This window comes from Hyaena hyaena, unplaced genomic scaffold (genome assembly GCF_003009895.1).
Source record: "Hyaena hyaena isolate Hyena2069 unplaced genomic scaffold, ASM300989v1 scaffold_250, whole genome shotgun sequence".
NCBI lineage: Eukaryota > Metazoa > Chordata > Mammalia > Carnivora > Hyaenidae > Hyaena > Hyaena hyaena.
The window spans coordinates 863,938-889,327 of NW_024080882.1; the positions used below are offsets into that span (position 1 = coordinate 863,938).

The 25,390-nt window shown below is 39.3% G+C and overlaps 1 pseudogene; it reads right to left on the bottom strand.

The window, feature by feature from the left end:
* Nucleotides 1–6,619: 6,619 nt before the first annotated feature.
* LOC120240239 lies at nt 6,620–22,786 on the bottom strand (annotated as a pseudogene).
* Between the last annotated feature and the right edge of the window lie 2,604 nt (nt 22,787–25,390).

The window sequence follows — 25,390 nt, forward strand, 5'->3', positions numbered from 1 at the left end:
CATATTTTCATATGCTTTCTTGCATCTTTTTTCTCCTCCCACTTAAGTACTAACCAGGCCCAACCCTGCCTAGCTTCCAAGATGATGTGAGACAAGACTAGGCATATTCTGGGCAGAATGGCCGTAGACTGCCATTTGCACATCTTCTGGTGGCGACGTCTGTTATGATCTTTAGCTTCTTTTTTAATCAGGTTGTTTTCTTTTTGTTCAGTTTTAAGAATTCTTTGTGTATTTTAAAGAACAGCATTTATCAAATGTGTTTTTTGCAAATATATTCTACCATTCTACCATTTTTATTTCTACCATTCTTGTCATCTAATTCTCTTGAAATTGTCATTCATAGAGCAGACTTATTCATTTTTTTTTTAAATATTTTTATTTATTTCTAGGAGAGAGAGAGACAGCGTGAGCAGGGGAGGGTCAGAGAGAGAGGGAGATACAGACTCTGAAATAGGCTCCAGGCTCTGAGCTGGCAGTCAGCACAGAGCCCGACGCGGGGCTCGAACCCACGAACTGCGAGATCATGACCTAAGCGAAAGTCGGACGCTTAACCGACTAAGCCACCCAGGCGCCCCTGGACTTATTCATTTTAATGGAGCCCAGCTTATCAGTTATTTCTTTCATGAATTATATCTTCGGTGATGTATACAAAGTCATCACCATACCCATGGCAATTTAGGTTTTCTCCTATGTTATCTTTTAGGAGTTTTATAGTGTTTTTTAAAAAGTGTTTATTTATTTATCTTAAGAGAGAACGGAAGAGACAGAGTGCCCGGACGACTAAGGGGGGTAAGCGCCTGACTCCTGATCCTGGTTCAGGTCATCTCATGGTTCATGAGTTCGAGTCCTGGATCATGCCCTGTGCTGGCAGCATAGAACCTGTTTGGGATCCTCTCTCTCTCCTTCTCTCTGCCCCTCCCTCACTCACAATATCTCTGTTTCTCTCAAAATAAATAAATAAACTAAAAAAAGGTAGAGAGATCACGCAAGACAATGCACAAGTCGGGGAGGTGCAGAGAGTGGAAGAGAGAGAACCCCAAGCAGGTTCCATGCTGACAGCTGACATGGGACTCAATCTCACAGTGAGATCTTGACCTTAGCCGAAATCAAGGGTCAGATACTTAACTGACTGAACACCCAGAGCCCCCACAGTTTTGTATTTTATAGTTACATCTGTGAGACATTTCAGTTAATTTTTGTGAAAGGTGTAAGGTTTGTGTCCAGATTCATTTTTTGGCATGTGGTTGTCCAGTTGTTCCAGCACTGTTTGCTGATAAGACTGCCTTTACTCCATTGTATTGCCTTTCCTCCTTTGTCAAATATTAGGTGATGAACCAATCCCACTTACAATGACACAAAAATAATAAAATACCTAGGAATACACTTAACCAAAGAGATGAAAGACTTGTACTCTGAAAAACATAAAACACTGATAAAAGAAATTGAAGACTACACAAAGTAATGGAAAGGCATTCCATGCTCATGGATTAGAACAAATATCGTTAAAATATCTATACTACCTGAAGCAATCTACAGATTTAATGTATTGCCTATCAAAATACCAAGAACATTTTTCACAGAACTTGAACAAATAATCGTAAGTTTTGTATGGAACCACAAAAGATCCCTAATAGCCAAAGACACCTTGAAAAAGAAAAAGAAAACTGGAAGTACCACAATTCTGGACTTCAAGTTATATTACAAAGATACAGTAATCAAAACAGTATGGTACTAGCACATAAATGGATTGAAAGATCCAAAGACAGAATAGAAAACCCAGAAATTAACCCCCAATTATATTATCAATTAATCTCTGACAAAGCCAAAAAGACTATCCAATGGGAAAAGACAATCTTTTCAAAAAATTGTGCTGAGAAAACTGGAAAGCTACCAGCAAAAGAATGAAACTAGACCACATTCTTACACTATACCCTCACATTTAAAAAGAAAAATGGATTAAAGACATAAATGTGTGACCAGAAACCATAAATATCCTAGAAAAGATCACAGGCAGTAATATCTCTGATGTTGGCTGTAGCAACATTTTTCTAGATAGGTCTCCTGAGGCAAGGGAAATAAAAGCAAAATTGAACTGGTGGAACTACACAAAATAAAAAGCTTATGCGTAGTGAAGTAAACAATCAACAAAACTAAAAGGTAACACATGGAATGGGAGAAGATATTTACAAATGACTTAACTCATAAAGGTCTAGTATCCAAAATACATAAAGAACTTCTGCAACTCAACACCCAAAAAACAAATGATCCAATTTAAGAAAAATGAATACAACATGAATGGCTATTTCTCCAAAGATGACATGCAGATGGCCAATAGACACATGAAAAGATGTTCAACATCACTAATCATCAGTGAAATGCAAAATCACAACTACAATGTGATATTACTTTATACCTGTAAGAATGGCTAAAATTAAAAACACAGGAGAGAATACAGGCTCACAAGTTTCTGGAGTGAAAGAAACCCTCATGCACTGTTGGTGAAAATGCAAATTGGCACAGATACTCTGGAAAACAGTGTTAAGGCCTCAGAAAGTTAAAAATAGAACTACCCTATGATCCACTAATTGCACTACTGGGTGTTTATCCAAAGAATACAAAAACCCTAATTCAAAACACATGCACCCCCATTTACAGCAGCATTATTTAGAACAGCCAAATTATGGAAGCCACCCAAGTATCTGTTGAAAGATGAATGGATAAAGAAGATGTGGTGTGTATATATACATGATATTAGCCATCAAACAAATGAAACCTTGCCATTTACAACAACATGGATGGAGCTAGAATAATGCTAAGTGAAATATGTCAGAGACAAATACCATCTGATTTCACCCATATGTGGAATGTGTTTTTGTTTTGTGTGTGTGTGTGAAAGTGGGGGAGGGAAGAGACAGAGAGACAGGGGAGGGAGAGGGAGAGACAGAGACAGAGAGACAGAGAGAGAACCCAAGCAGGCTCTGCCCTCAGCAGAGCAGAGCCCAAGGTGAAGCTCGAACTCACCAACCTATGAAATTGTGACCTGAGTCGAAACCAAGAGTCAGATGCTTTACTGGCTAAGCCTCCCCAGCCCCCCAGTCATAGGTGGAGTATAAGAAATAAAACAAACAAGTAAGGGGGGGGGAGAGAAAGAGAGAGAGAGAGGCAAACTAAGAAACAGAATCTTAACTTTAGTGAACAAACCTAAGGTTACCAGAGGGGAGGTGGGTACGAGATGGGTGAAATAGGTGATGGGAATCAAACACACTTGTCATGATGAGCACTGAGTAATGTAAAGAATTGTTGAATAACTATATTGTACACATGAAACTAATAGAACACTGTATGTTAACTATACTGGGATTAAAATTAAAAGCTTAGTTTTAAAAAATGTAAAAAAAAAAAAAAGATTAGTGACCATGTATTATGTGGGTCTACTTCTTCTAGGCTCTCTGTTTTGTGATCTATTTATTCTTCCATCATTACCACACTGTCTCAATGACTGTTGCTATCTAATAAGTCGTAAAGTTGTTTTGTTCTTCTCTTTCAATATTATGTTGGCTATTCTGGGTCTTTTATGGATGCTTTCCCATATAAACTTTATAACCAGTTTCTTGATATCCGTAAAATAACTTCCTGGGATTTTAATTGGAACTGTATTGACTCTATTGATTAAGTAGGGAAAAACTTGACAATACTGAGTTGTCCTACCCATTCAAAATGGGTTATTTATTTAGTTATTTGATATCATTTTTAAGAGTTTTTTATTTGTCCTCATATAGAATCTTGTACTTTTTGTTAGATTCATACCTAAGAATTTCATTTTGGGGGCTGCTAATAGAAGTGGTATTGTGTTTTTAGTTTCAAATTCCATTTGTTCCTTGTTGGTATATATAATACAACGGTTGACTTTTGTATATTAACCTTATATCCTACGGCTTTGCTGTAATCACTTACTAGTTCCTGTAGTTGGGTCAATTCTTTCAGATATTCTACATAAAGGAGCATGTCATCTTTGAGCAAAGATAAGTCAATCTGTTGAGAGAGTCTGCTTGAGATTTGAGTTGAATATGAAACTGTACTTCTGTAGGGCAAGGCTCTAAGTGGCCAACTACGAAAGCATGCAAAGAGCAAAAATGCAAAGGATTAAGAAAGACCCTGCTGGACACTCAGGCATTTGCAAGAGGGCTTTAGGAACCACATTTCATACGTAAATATAATATAGCCCCAATTAAAGGGTATTTTAGATCCTTCATATATAAGCTTTAAAACAACCCTTAAAAGGAACTGATATACAAGCAAATTAACTGCTAGCAGAAACAACACCCAAAAACTCATTAAAGAAAGAAAAAAAGTCTTGAAGCTCGACAACATAAGACTGATAATGTTCCGTATAAACAAAAATTACCGGAACAAAGAAGAAAAATTATGCCTTTAACCAGAAGATTATTCCATGACAAGCAACAGACCTAGAAATCACAGACACAGGAAATCTGAGCTTACTCCTTCCTCTGAGTTATTCTTTACATATTTAGTTTTTCTTTATATTTTTCATTCTAATATTTTCATTATATTTTTATTTAGTTCTCTGCCAAAGTCACCCAACTTGTTTTTGATTCCTTATATTTTTAATCATAATTATTTTAACGTTACACCTGCTGATTTGATGATCTGGATTTCCTTTGAATGTTTCTATAGTCACTTTTTGCTCTTGGATTTTTGACCATCCCTGTTTCTGAACACCTGATTGTTTTTGATATAGTGCTGAATAGTGTATATAAAAATTCTAGAGATATTTTTCAGACAATGGAAGATGTTCTTTCCAGCCAAGATTTACACTGCTTTCTGCCACACAGGCCAGAGACAGGTAACACTGGGGACCACTAACATGGTTTCTGATTAGACTTCATCTTAGGACAGAGCCCTATGGAAGGAATCTCCTTCAGAAAACTGTGGCATTTACCAAGACAACTTCTCCTTGGCTCTCTCTAAAATTCAATTTGTTGTCTTCTAACCTCCTTGAAGCTGCTGAAAGTTCTGCTCTGCTTCTCACCCTCTCATCTATTGATAATTCTATGAAAGCAGCCATTTAAGTGCCTTAGAGATGAAATCGGTAACCTTTGTCTGTAAATGGCTAGACAGTAATACATTTTAGACTTTGCAGATTAAGAAGAGAACTTGAGTACACCGTATAGGTAAATATATAACAAGAGAGAAATCTCCTACCCTGTGCTGATTCTTAGGAAGGGCCATCCTGGGTTGTTAGCACACTTTGGGTCCAATTACCAATATGGAAGAGGCATTCTCCAGACGAAGAGTGACCTGCCTGGTAGGACACACAGGGAGATTAAGCTGCAAGGACCCGACAGTGTTAGACTCTGTCTCCCTGAAACTAAGAACACCATTTTCTCCCTTTAGAGAGCCAAGCTATGTCCACTTGAGTAGCTGGCCAGGGTGGAGCCAATTCACTGAGTTCAGGTTCTAGGCTACTGGCAGTTGCCAAAAGCAGAGTTCTCAACTTTTAGGTGAAGACCAACATGAACCACGGACAATGGCAACCCACAGCTTTTGGCTAGGGAGGCAGGCTGAGACTGAAGCAAGGAGTGGAGGAAGATGTCTCAGCCTGGTCTCCAGGGCTCACAGTGCCAGTGTGCTCAAGAGTACTTGAAAGCCATAGAGAAACTCAACAAACTAGAATTGGCCTATGGGTGACAGTTTGCCAACACTAGCTTTAAAGTGAACAATGACTCCTGATACCAGACTACCTACTCTATGCCCTTTCTAAAATTTTTACTCCAGGGGCACCTGGGTGACTCAGTAGGTTAAGCGCCTGACTCAGCTCAGGTCATGATCCTGCAGTTTGTGAGTTCAAGCTCCACAGTAGGCTCTGTGCTGACGCCTCAGAGCTTGAAGCCTGCTTTGGATTCTGTGTCTCCCTCTCTTTCTGCCCCTCCCCCACTTGTGCTCTGTGTCTCCCTGTCTCTCATAAATAAATAAATGTTAAAAGTTTTTTAAAAAGATTTTAATCCAGAAAATTCTTTTTTTTAAAGGAAAACACTCTACTAAAGTCTAGTGGGAAATTATAGAAACAGCATACAACATAAAAACGTCCACAGTTACAAAGCTGCAATCTTGATAAACGACCAGCCACCGACATAGTACCGGGCTTATCGGTCCCAAATCCCTGCATCTGTGTTGGAGGGTCCAGTTCAGTAGAGGTTCAGTTGGGTCCAATTTGGCTTCCTGATTTTTTTTTTTTTCTGAACGTTTATTTTTCAGAGAGAATGTGCATGCACTAATGGGGAAGGGGCAGAGAGGCAGGGAGACAGAGGATCCAAATCCGGCTCTGTGCTAATAGTGCAGAGCCTGATGTGGGGCTCAAACTCACAAACCATGAGATTATGACCTGAGCTGAAGTCGGATGCTTAACCTACTGAACCACCCTGGTGCCCTGGTTTCCTCATTCTTCAGGGCTGGTCAAATGAGTTTGCGTGGCTTGGTACCAAGCCACTTCTCAAACCATCAAGTATTCCATGTTTTGTTTAGTAGTGAAGATTTCTTTGTACTCCTGACTCTGACTTATCCCTCAAGTATCCCAGGTTCTGGAATTTGTCAGATTCTTCTAGTTCTGGCTGCTGACGGCCCAGGTCAAACAGTGGTGCCAGAGCAACAGCCCTCCTTGTCTGTGGACATAAATAGTAACTTCTCACAGGGGAAAGGACGGGCTGAGCAGTGCACCACAAGGGCCTCTTGACTGGCCAAAGACCCTGTGGTGTTGTCACTGGGCCATGGGGTAGAGGACATGGCAGGCAAAGATGCCACTCTGCAGCAGGTACAAGGGGGTGTCCCAGGTTTGGAAGCGGAACACGAGGAACACATGAGAGAAAAAGAAGAACAGTCCTGTGAAGCTCCCCATGGGGAGGCACTCCCACCAGCCAAGTGTGGGGTGGGAACCAACGACCTGAGGTAAGCCCCTCTTTCTGGTGGTTACTGCCCCCCCCCTCAAGAAGTGCTGGTTATTCTATTTCTGGCCAATGCTGTGGATTCTATGGGCAGTTTCACTTAGCCAAGAAACCTGGGGGAGTCCCTTGGTGGTCAGGGCTGTGGGGACCTGTGTTTTCAGCCAAAGCCATGACAAGAATCTCCTACTGCTGGAGCCTCTGCAGAGGCCAAGGGAGCAGGTCCTGAAGACGAAGGCTCACAAAATTCCTGAAGTCACACGAATCTCCAGAAACATTCTTTTTCTCTACTTGCTCTTGCAGGTAGAGGTCCAGGAGAGGTCCAGGACCTCTCCACATCGACAGTGAATTGGATGTAGAGCTCCAGGTGGGCGCAGAAGCCTTCCAGCCCCTGTTCCCTGTGCCCCTCTTAGGAAGCAGCTCTTGGTTGATGCCATAAATGATCTCCCAGGGCCCCAACAGGGTCTGGTGTTCTGCTTGTTGCAGAGCCCTTGGCTCTCAGAATTCCCATGAAGTACATGGCCACCCACTCCAGCTGTTCCTAGCATCCTCAGTCTGCATCAGCTCCCAGGCAGTACAGGTGCATTTCGGCCCCCATGCACACACTGCTATAGCACCCAACACCCTGTGTTGGCGCCCAGCCTCTCCTGCAGAGGTGAGGAGTCAGTGCTCTAATCCAGAAAACTCTTGCTGTCTAGATAGCTTTCTCACTTCCCAAACATATGTTTTTTAACAGGTGTGCAGATTTTTCTCAGCAGATTTGGTCTAAAACAGTTTCTCAAACTTGGCACCAATGACATTTTGGGTCAGATACTTCTTTGTTGTGGAGGATGGTTTTATGCATGGTAGGAGGGCAGCAGCTGGCCTCACCTCTTCCAGCGGGTGCTGGAAGCCAGCATCACTTCCCCAGTTCTGACAACCAAAAATGTCTCCAGACATTGCCAAATATCCCATGGGGATAATACTGCCCTGGTTCGGAACTACTGGTAAAAAAAATAACCACTGTTGCATTACCAGAAGGGGGAACTGAATATATTTAAATTCCTTGAGTTCTGGTTATTGGTATGCAAAAAATAAAATATAGCATTATACGGATTACATAACATAGAAAATGTTCAACTTAGTGTTTCCTATATAAGAAACTATTTTGGGGAGCTAGACACATGCCTAAAAGTACCTAAAGATATAAAGATAGTTAATAATGTATTTAGGATAGGTCAGTAGATAATAATTATTAAACGGGCCCATAACCCATGCTTGTTAATAATTTGAATATATTAAATGTTTATGAAGTTACAAGGATTTTTCTAAACTTATTTTGCATTTATTATCCATTTTACGTTCAGAATAATCCAAGGAGATAGGTACATTGTTGTTCTCGTCTTCAACATGCAGTAAATGAGGTGCAGAGATGTTAAGTAACCTGCCCAGTACTGAGAATTGACAAGTGACAGCGCCAGAATTCAAACTGAAGCCTTCAGTCCCTTGAGACCCAGCTTTCATCATTTGCTATTTTTAAAGGGATGAAGCTTAATAATAAAAATGTGCTTTGAATTCCTGGTTGCAAGGATTTCTGGATGTGATGGATTTTACTGAATTAGTCACTGTGTTTCTCTTCGGGGTTCTTTTAATGCTTGCTCATATCTCTTTTAAAAAGGATGAAGACTGAGTTCATTTAAGACCATTTTGTTCAGTACTTAAATAAGCTGAATAATTTTGTTCAGTACTTAAATAAGCTGAATAATGTTCATAATAATGAGATTTTGGATTATATGTGCAAAGATTGAAAATGTCCCAGGAGGAATTTAGTGTAGAATTCATAAAATATTTCTTGACAGCTAGAGTTCTTAAGCACCATTGTGGCCAAAAAGTAGTAGAATTTCCAAAAGTGGAAAAATTAAAAAAAGCTAACAATATGCCTGCTATAATTTACCAGCATAATTTCCTAATGGGATTTAGGCCATAAATTTAATTTCCAGGTGAAAAGTCACTATTAAAAGTTGTTGAAAACCAAGCAAAGATTACTAGGATGATACAGAATGGGTAGAGATAAAGGAGACCAGACACATTTAAGTAATATCCTACATTCTAAAAATCAACTGTGTTATTAATTATACATTAATGTATAAAGAAGTATAAGGTGTAGATACTACTACAGAATTTGGACCTCAAAATTTCAAATAAATAATAATTTACCTGAGGTGAAGCAGGGAACATACAATGCAAGAAGGAGAGATATTTTACTGGGGGGGGGGGGGGGCATGGGCATAGTTACCTTTGGTAAGCAGAAAGAAATCTCTGTTAGTGTTTATATAATTAGTACTAGGTATGTCCAAGTACACATTCACACACATTTACAAATATATTCAAACACATTTTTGTCTGGTCTAGTTTATTACGTCTCTGGTTTGTTTTGTTTTGTTTTGTTTAATGTCTATTTATTTTGAGACAGGAGGGAGGAGGAGAGAGGGAGGGAGAGAGAGAATCACAACCATGCTTCACACTTAGCGTGAATAAAAGGGACATGGGCTTGACCCCATGAACCCATGAAATCATGACCTGAGCCAAAATCAAGAGTCAGACACTTAACCAACTGAGCCACCCAGACTCTCTGTTTATTATGCCCTAAATATGCACTCAATAAGCCCAAACATATTTGTCTTTCTAAGCACAGTACTATAGTTACGGTCTTAACATTATCTATTCCCCTAAATTACAGACATAGAGTGAATCCAGAACTTAAAATGGGGTCATTCATGTTTAACTTGGAAAAACTTTACATCATCTTCAAATGGCATTTGAGATGCTATTAGATGGCTTTCTCATTAAAAAATTATTGTTTTGTATCTCTATGTAAAACACATAGAGAATGACAATTAAAGGAAGGAGCCTAGATTTCAAGAAAGAAAAAATTATTTAGGGTTTCCCCCAAGCTTTGTAGCCTATGTAGAATTATGAAAATGTAATTTGCCATTGATCCCAGCCATGATGGTGTGAGCAGTACTAGCCTAGCTCTTCAAAATTAAAATAGAAAGTTTCATGTGGCAATTGTTTGCCAACAGTGGGTAAAAGGGACAAAGGGCTGTAGTGCCTGAGAGTCTGGGAATACATGGAGTCAGACCAAAAACATCCCTGGCTTTGTGTCCAGAGGCACTTTCTAGAACACAGGAAAGCCAAGGACAAACAGAGCACAGTAGTCTTTCTAAACTGAGGAAACATATTGAAGATATAAGTCATTAAACTGACCAGAGGTTGTGGATTAGGATAGAAGACAAAAGGGAGCTGAATAGAAGGGAAGTCCCAGAATCTACATGGAGCTCCCCTTATTTTGTCAGTCAAATACTAAGCTGTGTGTATTGTGAGTGAGCCTCTGCAAAGTCTGGAAGAGAACAAATGCTGGAGCCGTGGGCTAGCGGGACATTTCAGCATCTGTGCTGTCTAGGAGACACAGAGGGCCAGCAAGAAGGGAATGTCTCTGCTGCACACTTGGTATTTCAGCTGACTCCCAGGAAGTCACTTATGGGTCCCAGAATAATAGCTAATAAGGACTCACTGTAACAAAGCTTTTTATAAGCATGGTTACAAGTAAGGGGATCCTTGCAAGAATGAAACTCAACACTTCCCAGAGAAAGACAACAGAAACTGACCACGAGAAAGCCTAGATGTTGGAATTAGTAGACAAGGTGCGTATGTATTTGCATATGTTCAGAGATGTAAATGAATATGTGATCATAATAAATAAACAGATGGACCTGAAAAGCAAAATATTTGAAAAGCAAAAGGGGGTGAGTGAAGGAGTTAACAGCCTGGAAACAATAAAAGAAAAACAAAAAAACAGAGAGAGAGGCTCAAGGATGTGTGAGTCAAAATTAAGTGGTAAAACATAAATATAAATGGTAAAATATAAATATTGGTATAAAACATTATAAATGCAAATGGTCTCAAATACAGAGAATGACAAGGGAAGAGAAAAAATACTTGAAGAAATGAGGGCTCAAACTCACCATAAGTTGGTAAGTAAATAAATAAATAAATAAATACCAAGATCCAGGAAGGTCAGCAAATCTCAGAAAGCATGTATAGAAATAAAGCACATTTGGATTTATTATATCCTAACAGCTGAAAATCATAAATCAAGGCAAAATATTGAAAGCAGCAAGAAAAACAACACATATTATATGAGAACAATGAATTAATGACAATTGATTTTCTTAATCTTTATTTATCTATCTTTTGAGAGAAAGAGAGAGAGAGTGAGAAGAGGGTAGAGCAGAGGGAGAGGGAGAGAGAGAATTCCAAGCAGTCTCTGCACCATCAGCACAGAGCCCTGCTTGGGGCTCGAACTCACAAACTGTGAGTCAAAATCAAGAGTCAGGTGCTTCACCGACTGAACCACCCAGGTTTTCCAAGTAATGACTGATTTCTAATAAGATAGTGCAGACCAAAAAAACCATATACTTCAAAGTTAAAAAAATTGTCAACTTATGAATGTATATCAACTGAAAATATGCTTCAAATATGAATATGATAATAAAAACATTTTTAGATCAAAAGACAAAAATGTGAAGCAAATTCATGTTATTCAGACTGAAGGAAATTGGCCAATATGGCAACTTCAATATAAAGGAAGAGACAAAGAACAAAGCAGCCATAAATATCTGGGAACACCTGGGTGTCTCAATGGGTTAAGCATCAGACTCTTGATTTCAGCTCAGGTCATGATCTCATGGGTTTGTGAGTTTGAGCCCCATTTTGGGCTCTGTATTGACAGTCTGGAGCCTGCTTGAGATTCTCTCTGCCCCTCCCCAACTTGCACTTCCTTTCTCTCTCTCTTAAAAATAAATAAACTTAAAAATAAGAAACTTATCCGGATAAATACAGAAGACTACATTTTTATCATATTTCTTTAAAGTACATATAAACTGTATTGGGGCTCCTAGGTGGCTCAGTCAGTTAAGCCTCTGACTTTAATTCAAGCCATGATCTCATGGTTCACAGGTTCGAACCTCATGTCAGGCTCTGTGCTGACTGCTCAGAGCCTGGAGCCTGCTTCGGATTCTGTGTCTCCCTCTCCCTCTGCCCCTCTCCCACTTATTCTCTCTCTCTCTCTCTCTCTCTCTCTCTCGCTCTCGCTCTCTCAAAAAGTAAATAAACATTAGAATAAAAATAAATAAGTAAAATACATGTAAACTGTATACAACAATAATTTTGACACCATCATGAGGCTTGTAATATAGGTAGATATATTGTATGTGACAATAATAGCACAAATTCAGTAAGAAATAAAAGATAGTATATTATTGCAACAGTCTTCCACTTCACACAAAGTAATATAATGAAATTGATGCATACTGAAAACCAAGAGGAATGACTAAATGTTATACACACACACAAGAAAGACAGAGAGAAATAAAACTTACAAAGCCAATAGGGGAATGAGAATAGAATATTACAATACATATGACTAACTCAAAATAATGGTCAATGATTGAACAGAAGATCTAAAAAACAAAAAAAAGTTTCTACAGGTCGAGAATCACCATTTCATATTGAGAATCAAACTCATTATTTGTTTGAACTGAAATAAAAAGGTCAAGTATATTTGACAATGAACACTATAAGGAATACCAAAAACTGTTTTATACATTTAAAACCATTATTCAGGGGCATCTGGGTGGCTCAGTAAGTTAAGCATTCAACTTTGGCTCAGGAAATGATCTCATAGTTCACAGGTTTGAGCCCCATGTCGGGCTCTGTGTTAACAGCACAGAGCCTGAAGCCTGTTTCATATTCTGTATCTCCTTCCCTCTCCCCCTCTCTTACTTGTGCTCTGTCTCTGTCTCTTAAAAATAAAGTCGTTAAAAAAATTTTAATGTAAATAAATAAAACCATTGTGCAATGTATAACATGTAAATGATGAATATTAGAAGTGATCTAAAAATAAACTCAGGTATCTTAGATTTCACGTGTTCCTTCTTTTTTTTTCCTAATACTTTACTTCTTTTTGAGAGAGAGAGACAGAAAGAGAATGGGAGAGGGACAGAAAGAGGGAGACACAGAATCTAAAGCAGGCTTGATGCTCCGAGCTGTCAGCACAGAGCCCAACGCAGGGCTCAAACTCCCGAGCAGGGAGATCATGACCTGCGCTGAAGTCGGATGGTTAACTGACTGAGTCACCCAGGCGCTTAAGGCATTCCTTCCTTAAACAAAAATGTTTTAAGTGCCCACTTTGTGTCGTGCATTGTTCTAGGGGCTTTGGAATACAGAAATGGAGAAGAGAAAGAGGAGAGAGGAGAGCATGTGGAAATAAGGGCTTCAGGTGAGAGACACTGGACCCTGAAATGTGAACAAAGATCTGAACATGGTGAGGGAAGAAGCCATAGGATTAAATGGGGGGGAAAAACCCAGGTAGAGGAAAGAATAAATATAAAATGTCCATAGGGAGAGATTTGTCTGTTGTGTTCTAGAAACACCAAACAGATGAGAGTAATTGGAAAGTTACTGGGAAGAGGCCAAAAGGTTGGAATGAAACCAGATATATGGCGGGAAGGCCACTTTTAGACCACTGGAAGAATCTTGGCTTTTATTATCTTACTATCAATCACTTTGGATGTAAATTTTCATCCAATTAGGATAAAATAAAGTGACAACTTAGTTATACAATAATAGTTTAGCAAAAGTACTCAAGGTCAGTTTTGAGATAATTTGATCTATTTCTATTTTTCAAACATTACTATTATGTCTGGAACAGAACATGATACAAGGAAGTAAGCAATGGTGATCAGTGAGACTATTAACACAATGTAGGTGAAAGATGACAGGGACATTTATTCATTTATGAGAGACAGAGAGATACAGAGCTTGAGTGAGAGAGGGGCAGAGAGATATGGAGATACAGAATCCGAAGCAAGCTCCAGGCTGTAAGCTGTCAGCACAGAGCCCGACAAAGGGCTCATACCCACAAACCGTGAGATCATGAGCTGAGCTGAAGTAGGACTCTTAACCGACTGAGATACCCAGGCACCTCAGCTTCAGAATATATTTTTAAGGTACAGCCTACAAGGTATGCAAGTAGATTTTCAGTGGAATGTTAGGGGGAAAAGAGAATGAAGGAAATCTAAAGCTATAATCTATGCAATTGGAAGCAGAGATGTGCCATCAAATAAGCTCAGGAAGAATGTGAGAAAACATGGTTTATGGGGGTAAGATGAAGAACATATTTTGGACGAGTCTGATATATAAAACATACAACTGGAAGATATAAATTTGGGCACTGTTGGCTTATAAATGGTATTCAAAGCCTAAATGACATCACTAAGCAATGGCTAGAGAGGGAGGGAGATGGGTGTGGAGAAAGAAAGAGAATAAGAAATGAAAAAACTTAAAAACTGGGCATTGGAGCAGTTTAGAACTCCAGATCAGTCCTAAAAGGAAGAAACTATTAGGTTTTCCCTAAGTCAGGAAAATACAATTTAGAATGAACACGAGTAAGAAATGGAAGAGGTTATATACAAAACCCCCTGAACAGTTATGAGACACAGATATGTGACCAAAAAGAAAGAAAGAAAAAAAAGAAAAAGAAAGAAGAACAACACTTTTTGAAGATGATGCTATGATTCTAAGGCAATTCTTAGAAAATCTCAAATTGGCTATCATCCCAAGATATACAGAATTTCAGAGTGTACATTAATTCAGTAGTCCCTTATGTTGTGTCTACTAAACAAAAGGCAGAGAAGTGTGCTGAGTGAAGTATCAGGTTTACTGTGCCCAGACCTAGGAAGTTTATGCACCAACAGAAGAAATAAGAGCTCTACATATCTATGTGTAACTGTTTAACTCAGATGTGAGAAGTGACCAACAAATGAATACATTGCGAGAGGGAGGCTGAATCCCTTTTAATTCAATGATTTAAGTAAACCTAACTGTAGAAGAAAGAAGGAAAAAAAGAAGGAGGGAAGAAAGGGGAGCAGAGCTGGAGTGGAGAGATGGGAAAGGGAGGGGAGGGAATGAAGAAGAAGGAAGGAAGGAAGGAAGGAAGGAAGGAAGGAAGGAAGGAAGGAAGGAAGGAAAGAAGGAAGGAAGGAAGGAGGGAGGAAGGGAGGGAGGGAAGGCAGGCAGGCAAGGAAAATAAGAAAGGGGGAGGGGAGGGGGGAGGGAGAAGGGAGTGAAGGAAGGGAGGAAAGGAACAAGAAGGAAAGATGGAAAGAGATAACGGACTTTAAAAGATGCCATGGTGCCATTGACTTCAGTCTAAAACATTGTTCTAAAAAACTAGTCTCTATTCTAGCTCTCCTCCTTTCTGTTTAGGCTTTGCTTACCGATGAATGCAGCTCCCTGCAAATCCAGGCTTTTATCTTCCCTGATTAAATTCCAGCAGACAAAAGAGAATCTTTCCCACCAAAGTTCTAACTAACACTGGGGGCTGGAATCTAATGGGATTCAACTGGATCATTTGGAATCTATGAAGCAGTCATAATGTCTGGGTCGAGGATGGGAGACCAAGGCCTGTCCCAAGTACATGAGCTAGGGGAACAGTTTTGAAAAGAATGTCAGGTTACTATCGTAAGAGAGAATCAGTGCTAAACAGAGCCCTCTCCCCCAAACCCCAAACATAGACACACACACACACACATACATGTAAAATACATGACATATATGTATATATTATATTTGAGTTATTGTCTGTGTGAGCAGTTAAAGAAGACATCAGGAAAACTGTACAATTTCAGATGGGACCTTTCAAATTTAGGTAAAGTCGCCTAGAAGAAGACATTACAGGTTGAAGGATTTGCAAGACAAAGGGATAGTAGCTAAAAGATTGAATGGATGCTCAAGAATAAGATGCAAGTTTGACTAGGGGTCTTACATATGGAGAAGGAGGAAAGAAGGGAAGTTGAAGGCTAGGGGAGGGAGAGAGAAACAAGACAACTCATGTGAAATGCTGCTAAAAAAGCTCTAGATGCCAGAGTAGGGGGCTGACCCTTCATTAATTAATGCAAATCCCTAGCCATGTGGGGAGAATGTGAGGTATTATTTAAAATGCATTTGCAACTAATAGCAGAATACCCACTTAACAGCTGCTTATGCCACAGAGCATATATTGTTTACTTAAGAGTCCAGATGTTGGCATTTCCAAACCTTAAGCTCTTAACATCCTTCTTCTAGTCTCTGATCCTTCATATAGTGACATTTGTCTTAAGACTTCCTATTCTTATATATCACAACAATCAATCCCCCTTTATGCAGGTTTCTCCTTCTCAAAGAAGAAAATCCATTCCCAAAGTTCCCAGCCCAAGTGTCATTACATCTCTTTGGCCAAAATGCAGCCACATACCCACTCTAAAACTGAATGTTGGCAAAGGAAAACGGGCTGCCAATAGTAGACTACACCTGTCATGATTTAGATTCTATACTGGGCCTTTTGCTGTTGCTCAACCATGGTTCTATTAGAAAAAAAAGGGGGGAGGGGGCAGTGGCTATTGAATAGACAACCAATAGAATGTACCACATTTGGAAAGCCAAAATTAATCTGAAATTAGTGTACAGAATGGATGAGGCAGTGAGTTATAAAGGGATCGATGGACAGAGCATACAGAGGTAGATCATTAACCAGAGCACTGCCAGTAAGAGGCTGCCTCAACAGTGCATGAGTATAACCTTGGAGGACATAAACTACCATCTAATGTGAAGTTATAAAAATGAGAGCGCAAGAAAGGTTCCGTTTGGTTTGTACTCTGCATTACCAGATTGTTTAATTGTTTTAATTTCTTCATATCCCCAGGAGACCACTTAGAATTGTCTCATGTGCCTCCCAATCTAATGTTTATAGAATACTTTTAAAAATCCTTCCTATACTCTCCACCTACCCTCTGGCTTTTCTGGCAAAGGAGTACTGGCAGTCTTACTGCTATTTTTTACTTATTAAAATTTCTTCACTTGCACCAGCCTAATGCAGCATTCAGCCCTTGGCATGCTGCCATGGTGGTTATTCCTTTTAGCCTCGGTTTTCAATTCCTGCCTCAAAAGAACTTAACACCCAGTGGGCAATATGGAGATTTGAAGCAGCAAATGACACGGCAAGGGCAAAAACATATGTTATAAGCATTATAAATTTCCCTACAAGGTATGAGGGGCTAGCAAAGTAAACACTGATAATAAACACTCTGCTTCATTATGCTTTCTATGTCACATACATTTTTTAAAATTTATTTATTTAAATTCAACTTAGTTAACATTCCATGTAGTCTTGATTTCAGGAGTCGAACCCACTGATTCATCACTTACCCAAAACACCAATGCTCTTCTCAACAAGCCCTCGTTAATGCCCATCATGCATTTAGCTCATACTTTTTTTTTTTTAACAAATAGTTTATTGTCAAGTTGGTTTCCATATAACACCCAGTGCTCATCCCCACAAGTGCCCCCCTCCGTGCCCATCCCCCCTCCCTCCCCACATCCATCAGTCCTCAGTTTTTGTCAGCATTCAAGAGTCTCTCATGGTTTGCCTCTCCCCCTTTCCCCCAATATTTCCCCCTTCTTCTCCCCCATGGTCCTCCATTAAGTTCCTCCTAATCCTCCTATACGTGCAAACATTCAGCAATAGCCAAAACATGGAAAGAGCCTAAGTGTCCATCAACAGACGAATGGATCAAGAAGATGTGGTTTATCTATACAATGGAATACTACATGACAATGAGAAAAAGTGAAATATGGCCTTCTGTAGCAACATGGATGGACCTTGAAGGTGTTATGCTGAGCGAAATAAGTCAGGCAGAGAAGGACAAATATCATACTTTTTTTTTTTTAAAGTAGGCTCCACTCCCAGCACAGAGCCCAACATGGGGGTTAAACTCACAACCCTGACCTCAAGAACTGAGCTGAGATCAAGACAGACACTTCAGTGACTGAGTGACTGAGCCACCTAGTCACTCCAAACATTTGTTTTTAATCTATGATCATGGCTTGTGCCTAGGTCCTTCCTGTCTATTGTCAACCTACAGACCTATTAAAACAGAGAACACCACTCAAACAGGACACCTGAAGGTTTCTAATCAAATGGGAATAAGGCTTTTGGAACCAGCGCTTACTGATTTATGCAGAAATCTCGCAATGTCTACACTGCAGCACAATCAATCCATTTATTTTGCAGACAGGGCTGTGTATGGTCAAATACAGCTTCCTAAAACAAAAGCCACCTCTGACCAAAACTTGACCCATAGGAGAAATCAGATTTCATTATTAAGCTTATTGAGCATGTAATTTATAGGTATAAACCACAGCCAATATTGTAGGTGTGGCAAAATAACTTTCAGTAATCAAAAATTAATGACCAGAGATTAAAATATGCAATGGTAGCAGTCACATTATGATAAATTATAATATACATTTCTCAGTTGACAATATTAAGTGCTCGCTTATTTTTTTTAAGTAATAACTGCTATGCTTCTTTTTTCTTTTTTTTTTTAATTGAAAAGTTTCTTCCTAACTTCATGGCAAGGGAGACCTACCAAAGCCTTCCTGTCTACTCTAGGATGTTAATTTCAAAGAAAGAGAACAAGTTCTAGGTCAGTAATGATCATGTCTTCAATGTCCTTATGCTTTATGAAATACAGTAATGCTTAAAAAGCAATCTTAGGTTCATTGTTGAAGTCACTTCAAATTATATCAACAAATAGGTATCTCACTTCTTTTTTATTTTCTTCAGAGCAAAGTAATAAGTTCTGAAAAAATTATAACAAATATTGACTTAAAATATCAACTCTTGCATTAAACATGGTCTAACATACTTAATATAATCATTTTCTTTGCTATATGACTTTATATATATTCAATCTACATTTTATATGATTTTAATATATTTTATTTAATGTTTTACTTCTAGGAATTGGAAGATAATATATCCCAAGTGGCTGCATTGATTAATTCTTCTGCCAATAAATAGAAGACAGAAGATGAAGAGTAAAATATGTCTTATGTAGCCAAGTAATCATTTTTACCCATATCCTTCGTTCAAATGTTTGTCTTTTTATTTTTATTTTTTTAATAATTTTTTAATTTTATTTTTGAAAGAGAGAGAGAAAGATAGCATGAGTGGGGAAATGGGCAGAGAGAGAGGGAGACACAGAATCCAAAGCAAGCTGGAGGCTCTGAGCTGTCAGCACAGAGCCTGATGCAGGGTTCAGACCCACAAACCATAAGATCATGACCTGAGCTGAAGTTGGATGCTTAACCGACGGAGCCACCCAGGTTGCCTCAGTATTTGCCTTTTTTAAAGCAGTACTAATAATCAATATGGGGGCTTTATACATTATCAAATGTTGGCAACCCAAAGCTTTCATCAATTTAACTTTTCCTAACTCCAACATTTATACAAAAATATACATAATATACTAATTCAAAAGTTCTTTGTGCCAACAAGAAATATCAATGCCTATCTCACACCATACACAAAAATAAACTCAAAATGGATAAAGGACCTGAATGTGAGACAGGAAACCATCAAAACCCTAGAGGAGAAAGCAGGAAACAACCTCCTTGACCTCCACCGCAGCCATTTCTTACTTGACACATCCCCAAAGGCAAGGGAATCAAGAGCAAAAATAAACTGTTGGGACCTCATCAAGATTAAAAGCTTCTGCACAGCAAAGGAAACAATACATAAAACTAATAGGCAACCGATGGAATGGGAAAAGATGGTTGCAAATGACATATCAGATAAAGGGCCAGTATCCAGAATCTATAAGGAACTCACCAAACTCCACACCCAAAAAACAAACAACCCAGTGAAGAAATGGACAGAAGATATGAATAGACACTTCTCCAAAGAGGACATCCAGATGGCCAACAGACACATGAAATGATGCTCAGCATCCTTCCTCATCAGGGAAATACAAATCAAAACCACACTGAGATATCACCTCACGCCAGTCAGAGTGGCTAAAATGAGCAAATCTGAGGACTCTAGATGCTGGCGAGGATGTGGAGAAATGGGCACCCTCCTACACTGTTGGTGGGAATGTAAACTGGTACAGCCCCTCTGGAAAACAGTGTGGAGGTTCCTCAAAAAATTAACAGTAGAACTCCCCTATGACCCAGCAATAGCACTGCTAGGAATTTACCCAAGTGATATAGGAGTGCTGATGCATAGGGGCACATGTACCCCAAGGTTCATAGCAGCACTCTCCACAATAGCCAAAACATGGAAAGAGCCTAAGTGTCCATCAGCAGACGAATGGATCAAGAAGATGTGGTTTATCTATACCATGGAATACTACATGGCAATGAGAAAGAATGAAATCTGGCCATGTGTAGCAACATGGATGGAACTTGAAGGTGTAATGCTGAGCGAAATAAGTCAGGCAGAGAAGGACAAATACCATATGTTTGCACATATAGGAGGATTAGGAGGAACTTAACAGAGGGCCATGGGGGAGAAGAAGGGGAAAAAAAGGGAGGCAAACCATGAGAGACTCTTGAATGCTGAGAATAAACTGAGGGCAGATGTGGGGGGGAAGGGGGAAGATGGGCATGGAGGAGGGCATTTGTGGGGATGAGCACTGGGTGTTATATGGAAACCACCTTGACAATAAACTATTAAAAAAAAAAAAAGAAAGAAATATCGATGCCTAAATACAAAGCATCAAAGGGGCACCCAAGTGGTTCAGTCGGTTGAGCATCCAACTTCAGCTCAGGTCATGATCTCACGGTTCGTGGGTTTGAGCCCCACATCAGGCTGTGTGCTGACAGCTCAGAGCCTGGAGCCTGCTTCAGATTTCTGTGTCTTCCTCTCTCTGTGCCCCTCCCTCACCTCTCTCTTTCTCACTGTCTCAAAAATGAATAAACATTAAAAAAAATAAAAAAATACATAACACCAAGACTAAATATCGACTAAAGAGATATCTTTTTTTTTTCCTGTTGACAAAAGACTCAATCTGCTGATTTCTATCATCAAAACAGCTGCCAGACAATTCATTAGAAAAACTTAAATACTTGCCAACCCATATCTACTTTTTTACACAGATATATTGATTCCTCCCACACAGTGTCCCTGGACACCTAAATATTATTGAAGTTCTTTATGTTACACATGTTTAAACAAAGGTATGTATGAGGCTAAGCAGCTCCCCAAAGAATTCACAAACCATTCAGAGCGGCAATTACAAAGTAAAATGGAAGAGCAATAAAAGGTTTTAGCCATGTGATTTTGCGAGCATCACAGTAAAGGAAGAAGTTTCAACAAGAAGTGACTTAGACGCTGAGAGTTTATTCTTCCTTCATATGCACCATGTTCCATATTCTCGAAAAGAAGCATCGGCTTCAAAACTATAATCTAAATACTAAAGTAAAGGTCATGTTAAATAAAAGTGTTAGATCACTTCAAAACCATTCAGAACTCGGTGGAGATAATGCACAAAAAAAAGCATACTTGTATTCACATTCATTTATTCCTTTAAGATATATTTATTGTGCAACAAATACTGCAAACTCTAGGGGCTTAGGGAGAATATACTGATGCACAGCATGATAATTGCTCTTCAAGGACTCTTAACTTTGCCTTTAGTTTTACACAAGCTCGTTTCACACATTCTCACAGTTTGCAATAATAAAAATATTATCGCAGCCAAAAAGGTAAAATGATGAATTGTTTAAAATGATCAGTTTCTCCTTCTTGGGTGACCAGAGAATAAGGAATCAATTTATTGCTTCCTTTTGTAGTTTCCAGAAACCCTCAAAATCATCTTCTCCATTCTAATTCTACTTCTGTGATAGTTCTTTTTTAACTCCTACTTCAGCTTCTCTATGCCAAGCGCACTCCTCCAGGGTTGCCATCTCATGGCTCAAGACTAATTTTCTACACTTTTCCTTTGAACAAATTCCTGAAATTCAGCAGGTTCATGATCTTAAACCAAGTAAGTATCCACATGGCTGTGGTGTTGGAAATAAGACAATCATTTTCTAGGAACTTGGTTTTTGTCACTTTCAAAATTACCTAGTCTTTGTTTATCTGAAGAAAGTTGAGGGGCGCCTGGGTGGTTCAGTCAGTTGAGCATCTGACTTGTTAAATGGTTTAGGTCGTGATCTCCCAGTTATGAGACTAAGCCCTGCATCAGGCTCTGCACTGAACCTGCAGCCTGCTTGGGATTCTCTCTCTCTCTCTCTCTCTCTCTCCCTCCCTCTCTCTTTCTCTCTCTCCCCCTCCCTCTCTCTCCCTCTCTCCCTGCCACTCCTCTGCTCATGCTCTTTCTCTCAAAATAAACATTTAAAAACTAAAATAAAGTAAATTAGTAAGTTGAGTAAGAGACTTCCGATGCCTAAATAAATGTCAGATATGTGGTCCTTTTGACAGAGAAAATATAGAATATTTCAGTAGAATGATAATCTACTTTCTGCTGAAAATAAGCAAACACATGAAGTTCTTGTAAGCAAGTAAGGGAGTGAGGTTTCACTGGTAAATAAAATTATTTCAAATTGCTCAGATTTATTTTAAGTTGGCTTTGGAATCATTTAAAAATCATAACATATGCAAGTCCTGTGCTAGTCCAGCTGCTTAATTTTCCAGGATTATTTATAAATCACTTTTGTTCAATAAGTAAAATTACCTTCCCTGCTAAATTTGAATTACCAGACACTTCCAAAATATTTCTGAAACCAGCAACTGTTTTCTCATTTGCTGCTTGGCGTGCCTTCAACAACTTATTTAGCACTTGTAGAAGAGTCTCGAAGATCTGATCCGTCGTGTTGTAGTGATTTGTTTTCCTACTGCAGCATCGCCTGATCTCCAACAGACAGTATTTCTGCAAATAAGCCTCAGAAGTGTGAAGCGCCACCATCATAGTCATGCACAAATGGGCCCAAACCTAAAAGGCATGAAATAGTTAAATGGCAAAGCCCTAAGCAGCTGCAGCCAACAGTGACACATGATATTGTCCAAGAAATAACCTGAGAGACATCGCTTTGATTAATGGACTGAGAGATACTGAAATAGTTGTTCCCTTTCTGCCAAAAGCCAGAATGGTCTGAGGCTGGTGGTCAAACTGAAATGATCATCAGAATCACCTAGGCAGCATTTTAAATCTAGAGATTCTTGGGCTTCATGCCCGGCAATTTTGTTCAGTGGTAGTGGGGGGAAGGGGGAGGGGAGAACCATTATTGTTATTTTATTTGATGAAATTCTCCAGTTAGGAAACTTTCTCCAGTCTCTTGCTCAGGCAGGATTAGAATAAATGATAGAACCATACGTCAATATCAACCGTTGTCTATAAACACCAACTGTATTTTGGTATATTTACTTTCAGAAATCATTCGTGTATAAATATAACTTAGTTTAGTGATCTTGGCTACAGTTCATTTAATTAGGTGTCTAGAAATTTTTTCGTAAATGGACACTTTTAGATATTCTTACACAGAAGTTTCTGAACTCGGTGGACCCAAAAGATTAATATTTTCACCCATGAGTAAGTAGATCATGTAATCGGCAACCTTTACAGAAAAAAGACAAAAACAGGGGCGCCTGGGTGGCTCAGTCGGTTAAGCATCCGACTTCCACTCAGGTCATGATCTCACGGTTTGTGGGTTCGAGCCCCGCGTCGGGCTCTGTGCTGACAGCTCAGAACCTGGAACCTGTTTCTGATTCTGTGTCTCCCTCTCTCTCTGACCCTCCCCTGCTCATGCTGTCTCTCTCTCTGTCTCTGTCTCTCAGAAATAAGTAAAACATTAAACATTTTTTTAAAAAAAGAAAAAAAGACAAAAACAAAGTCTATTTGGATTTTAATCATCTTCATGTGAAATGTGATAAGAGAGCCATCTGAGCTGTGACCATTTGCAAACCACTGCTCTAAACCTCTCCTTCCTCCTGCCCCTCACCATTCCTTCTAAGGAGAGGGACTGCCAGGCAACTATCCTGGGCCATTTTGTAGAGAGTAAAGTGCTGGCACTTCCCTGCCCTCTAAATTCATGTGGGTAAATGCCATAGCATCTAGGAGCAGGAAAAGCCAAAGCTGTATATATGAGGTAGGCAAATCTACATACTCTAGAGGCTATGTAAGGGGTGGTTAGCACCCACTCTAGACCTGGGTGCAACTCTCATGATGCCACTTATACACTTTCTACTTCAATCTATGTATTTAATCTCTCTTTGCTTAACTCTCTTGATCTGGAAAAATGGGGTACATTTTAATATTTACCCCATTATCACTGTATCTGTGATTGCTAAGTTATTATTCAGAGGGACAGCAGACCAGCAGCATAGGCCCTACCTAGAGCCTGTGACAAATGCAGAACTTAGGCCCTGTCCCAGAATCTGCATTTTGAATAAAATTTTCACATATGGCATGCGACAGTTTGAGAACCACTGATTTAAGACATGTGAGGATCTTAGCATTTTAAGGAATTTACAAATGTGATGTTATTACTTAGGTTAAATCTGAACATTAAACAATTAAACCCAAGTATAAAAAAAATCTTCCAAAAAGTATAGAGACCTGATAGAAACAGTGTCCAGTCCAATCTGTGGGGGACAAATCAGAACCGAAGCAGACCAGTTTGGGCCAGCAAAGAATGTGTACGGCTGATGCAAAACTAGAGACTGAGAAAAATGACGTAGGAAGAACTACAAGAGAAATGTATCTCTGACGAATTTCCCTCAAGGTTGTCCCTCTGGGAAAGGAGACAGAAAAGTCAATAGATAATCACACTGTAGTGAAGGTTTAATAATGCATGCACACAGAATAGAGATAGGTTAAGAGAGAGAGAGAGAGAGAGGTCCACTCTGCCTGGAGAGGTCAGAGAATGCTTTTGCAGGGGACACACACCTGAACTGGATTTTAAAGAAGACATGAATACAAAGAAGAAGGCATTCTGAGCTTCGGAAATCTCAAATACAAATGCTTGAGGTCTTCACTGCATGGTTGCTGAATTTCAAGGTCACTACACCTTGCATGTGGGTGGCAGTGGCTCTATGTTTATAAAGGGGAAAACGAGAAGAGGGTGTTGAAATGCTGCTAGATGCTAAGGCTATCTCTCTAAGACACAGTTCTGTTGTTTCAGGGTGGGCCCAGAAATCTGTATTTATAGGCCGTCCATCATTCTGATATATTTGATAAGACATGATGCTGGTGTTTGACTTAATTATGAAATGTTTTTCTTTTTTTTTTCTGATAAGCATAACTGTGTCCTGGGCCAAATGAGCTGTGAATGGAGGGTTAAGCTAGTGACATGATCAACATTATTTTTTAAGTGGATAACTTGGAGAAATGTAGTTATGCATATATTTATAAAGAAACAGCTAAAGGTATTGGCTCTGGAGCCAATGTTCCAGATATACTATGCAACCTTGTAGGGGTCACCTTCATGCCCTGTACCTCTATGGACTTATCTCTGAAATGGGACACAAACACATTACGAGGCAGTTGACAGTCATGAAGCACTATGAAAAT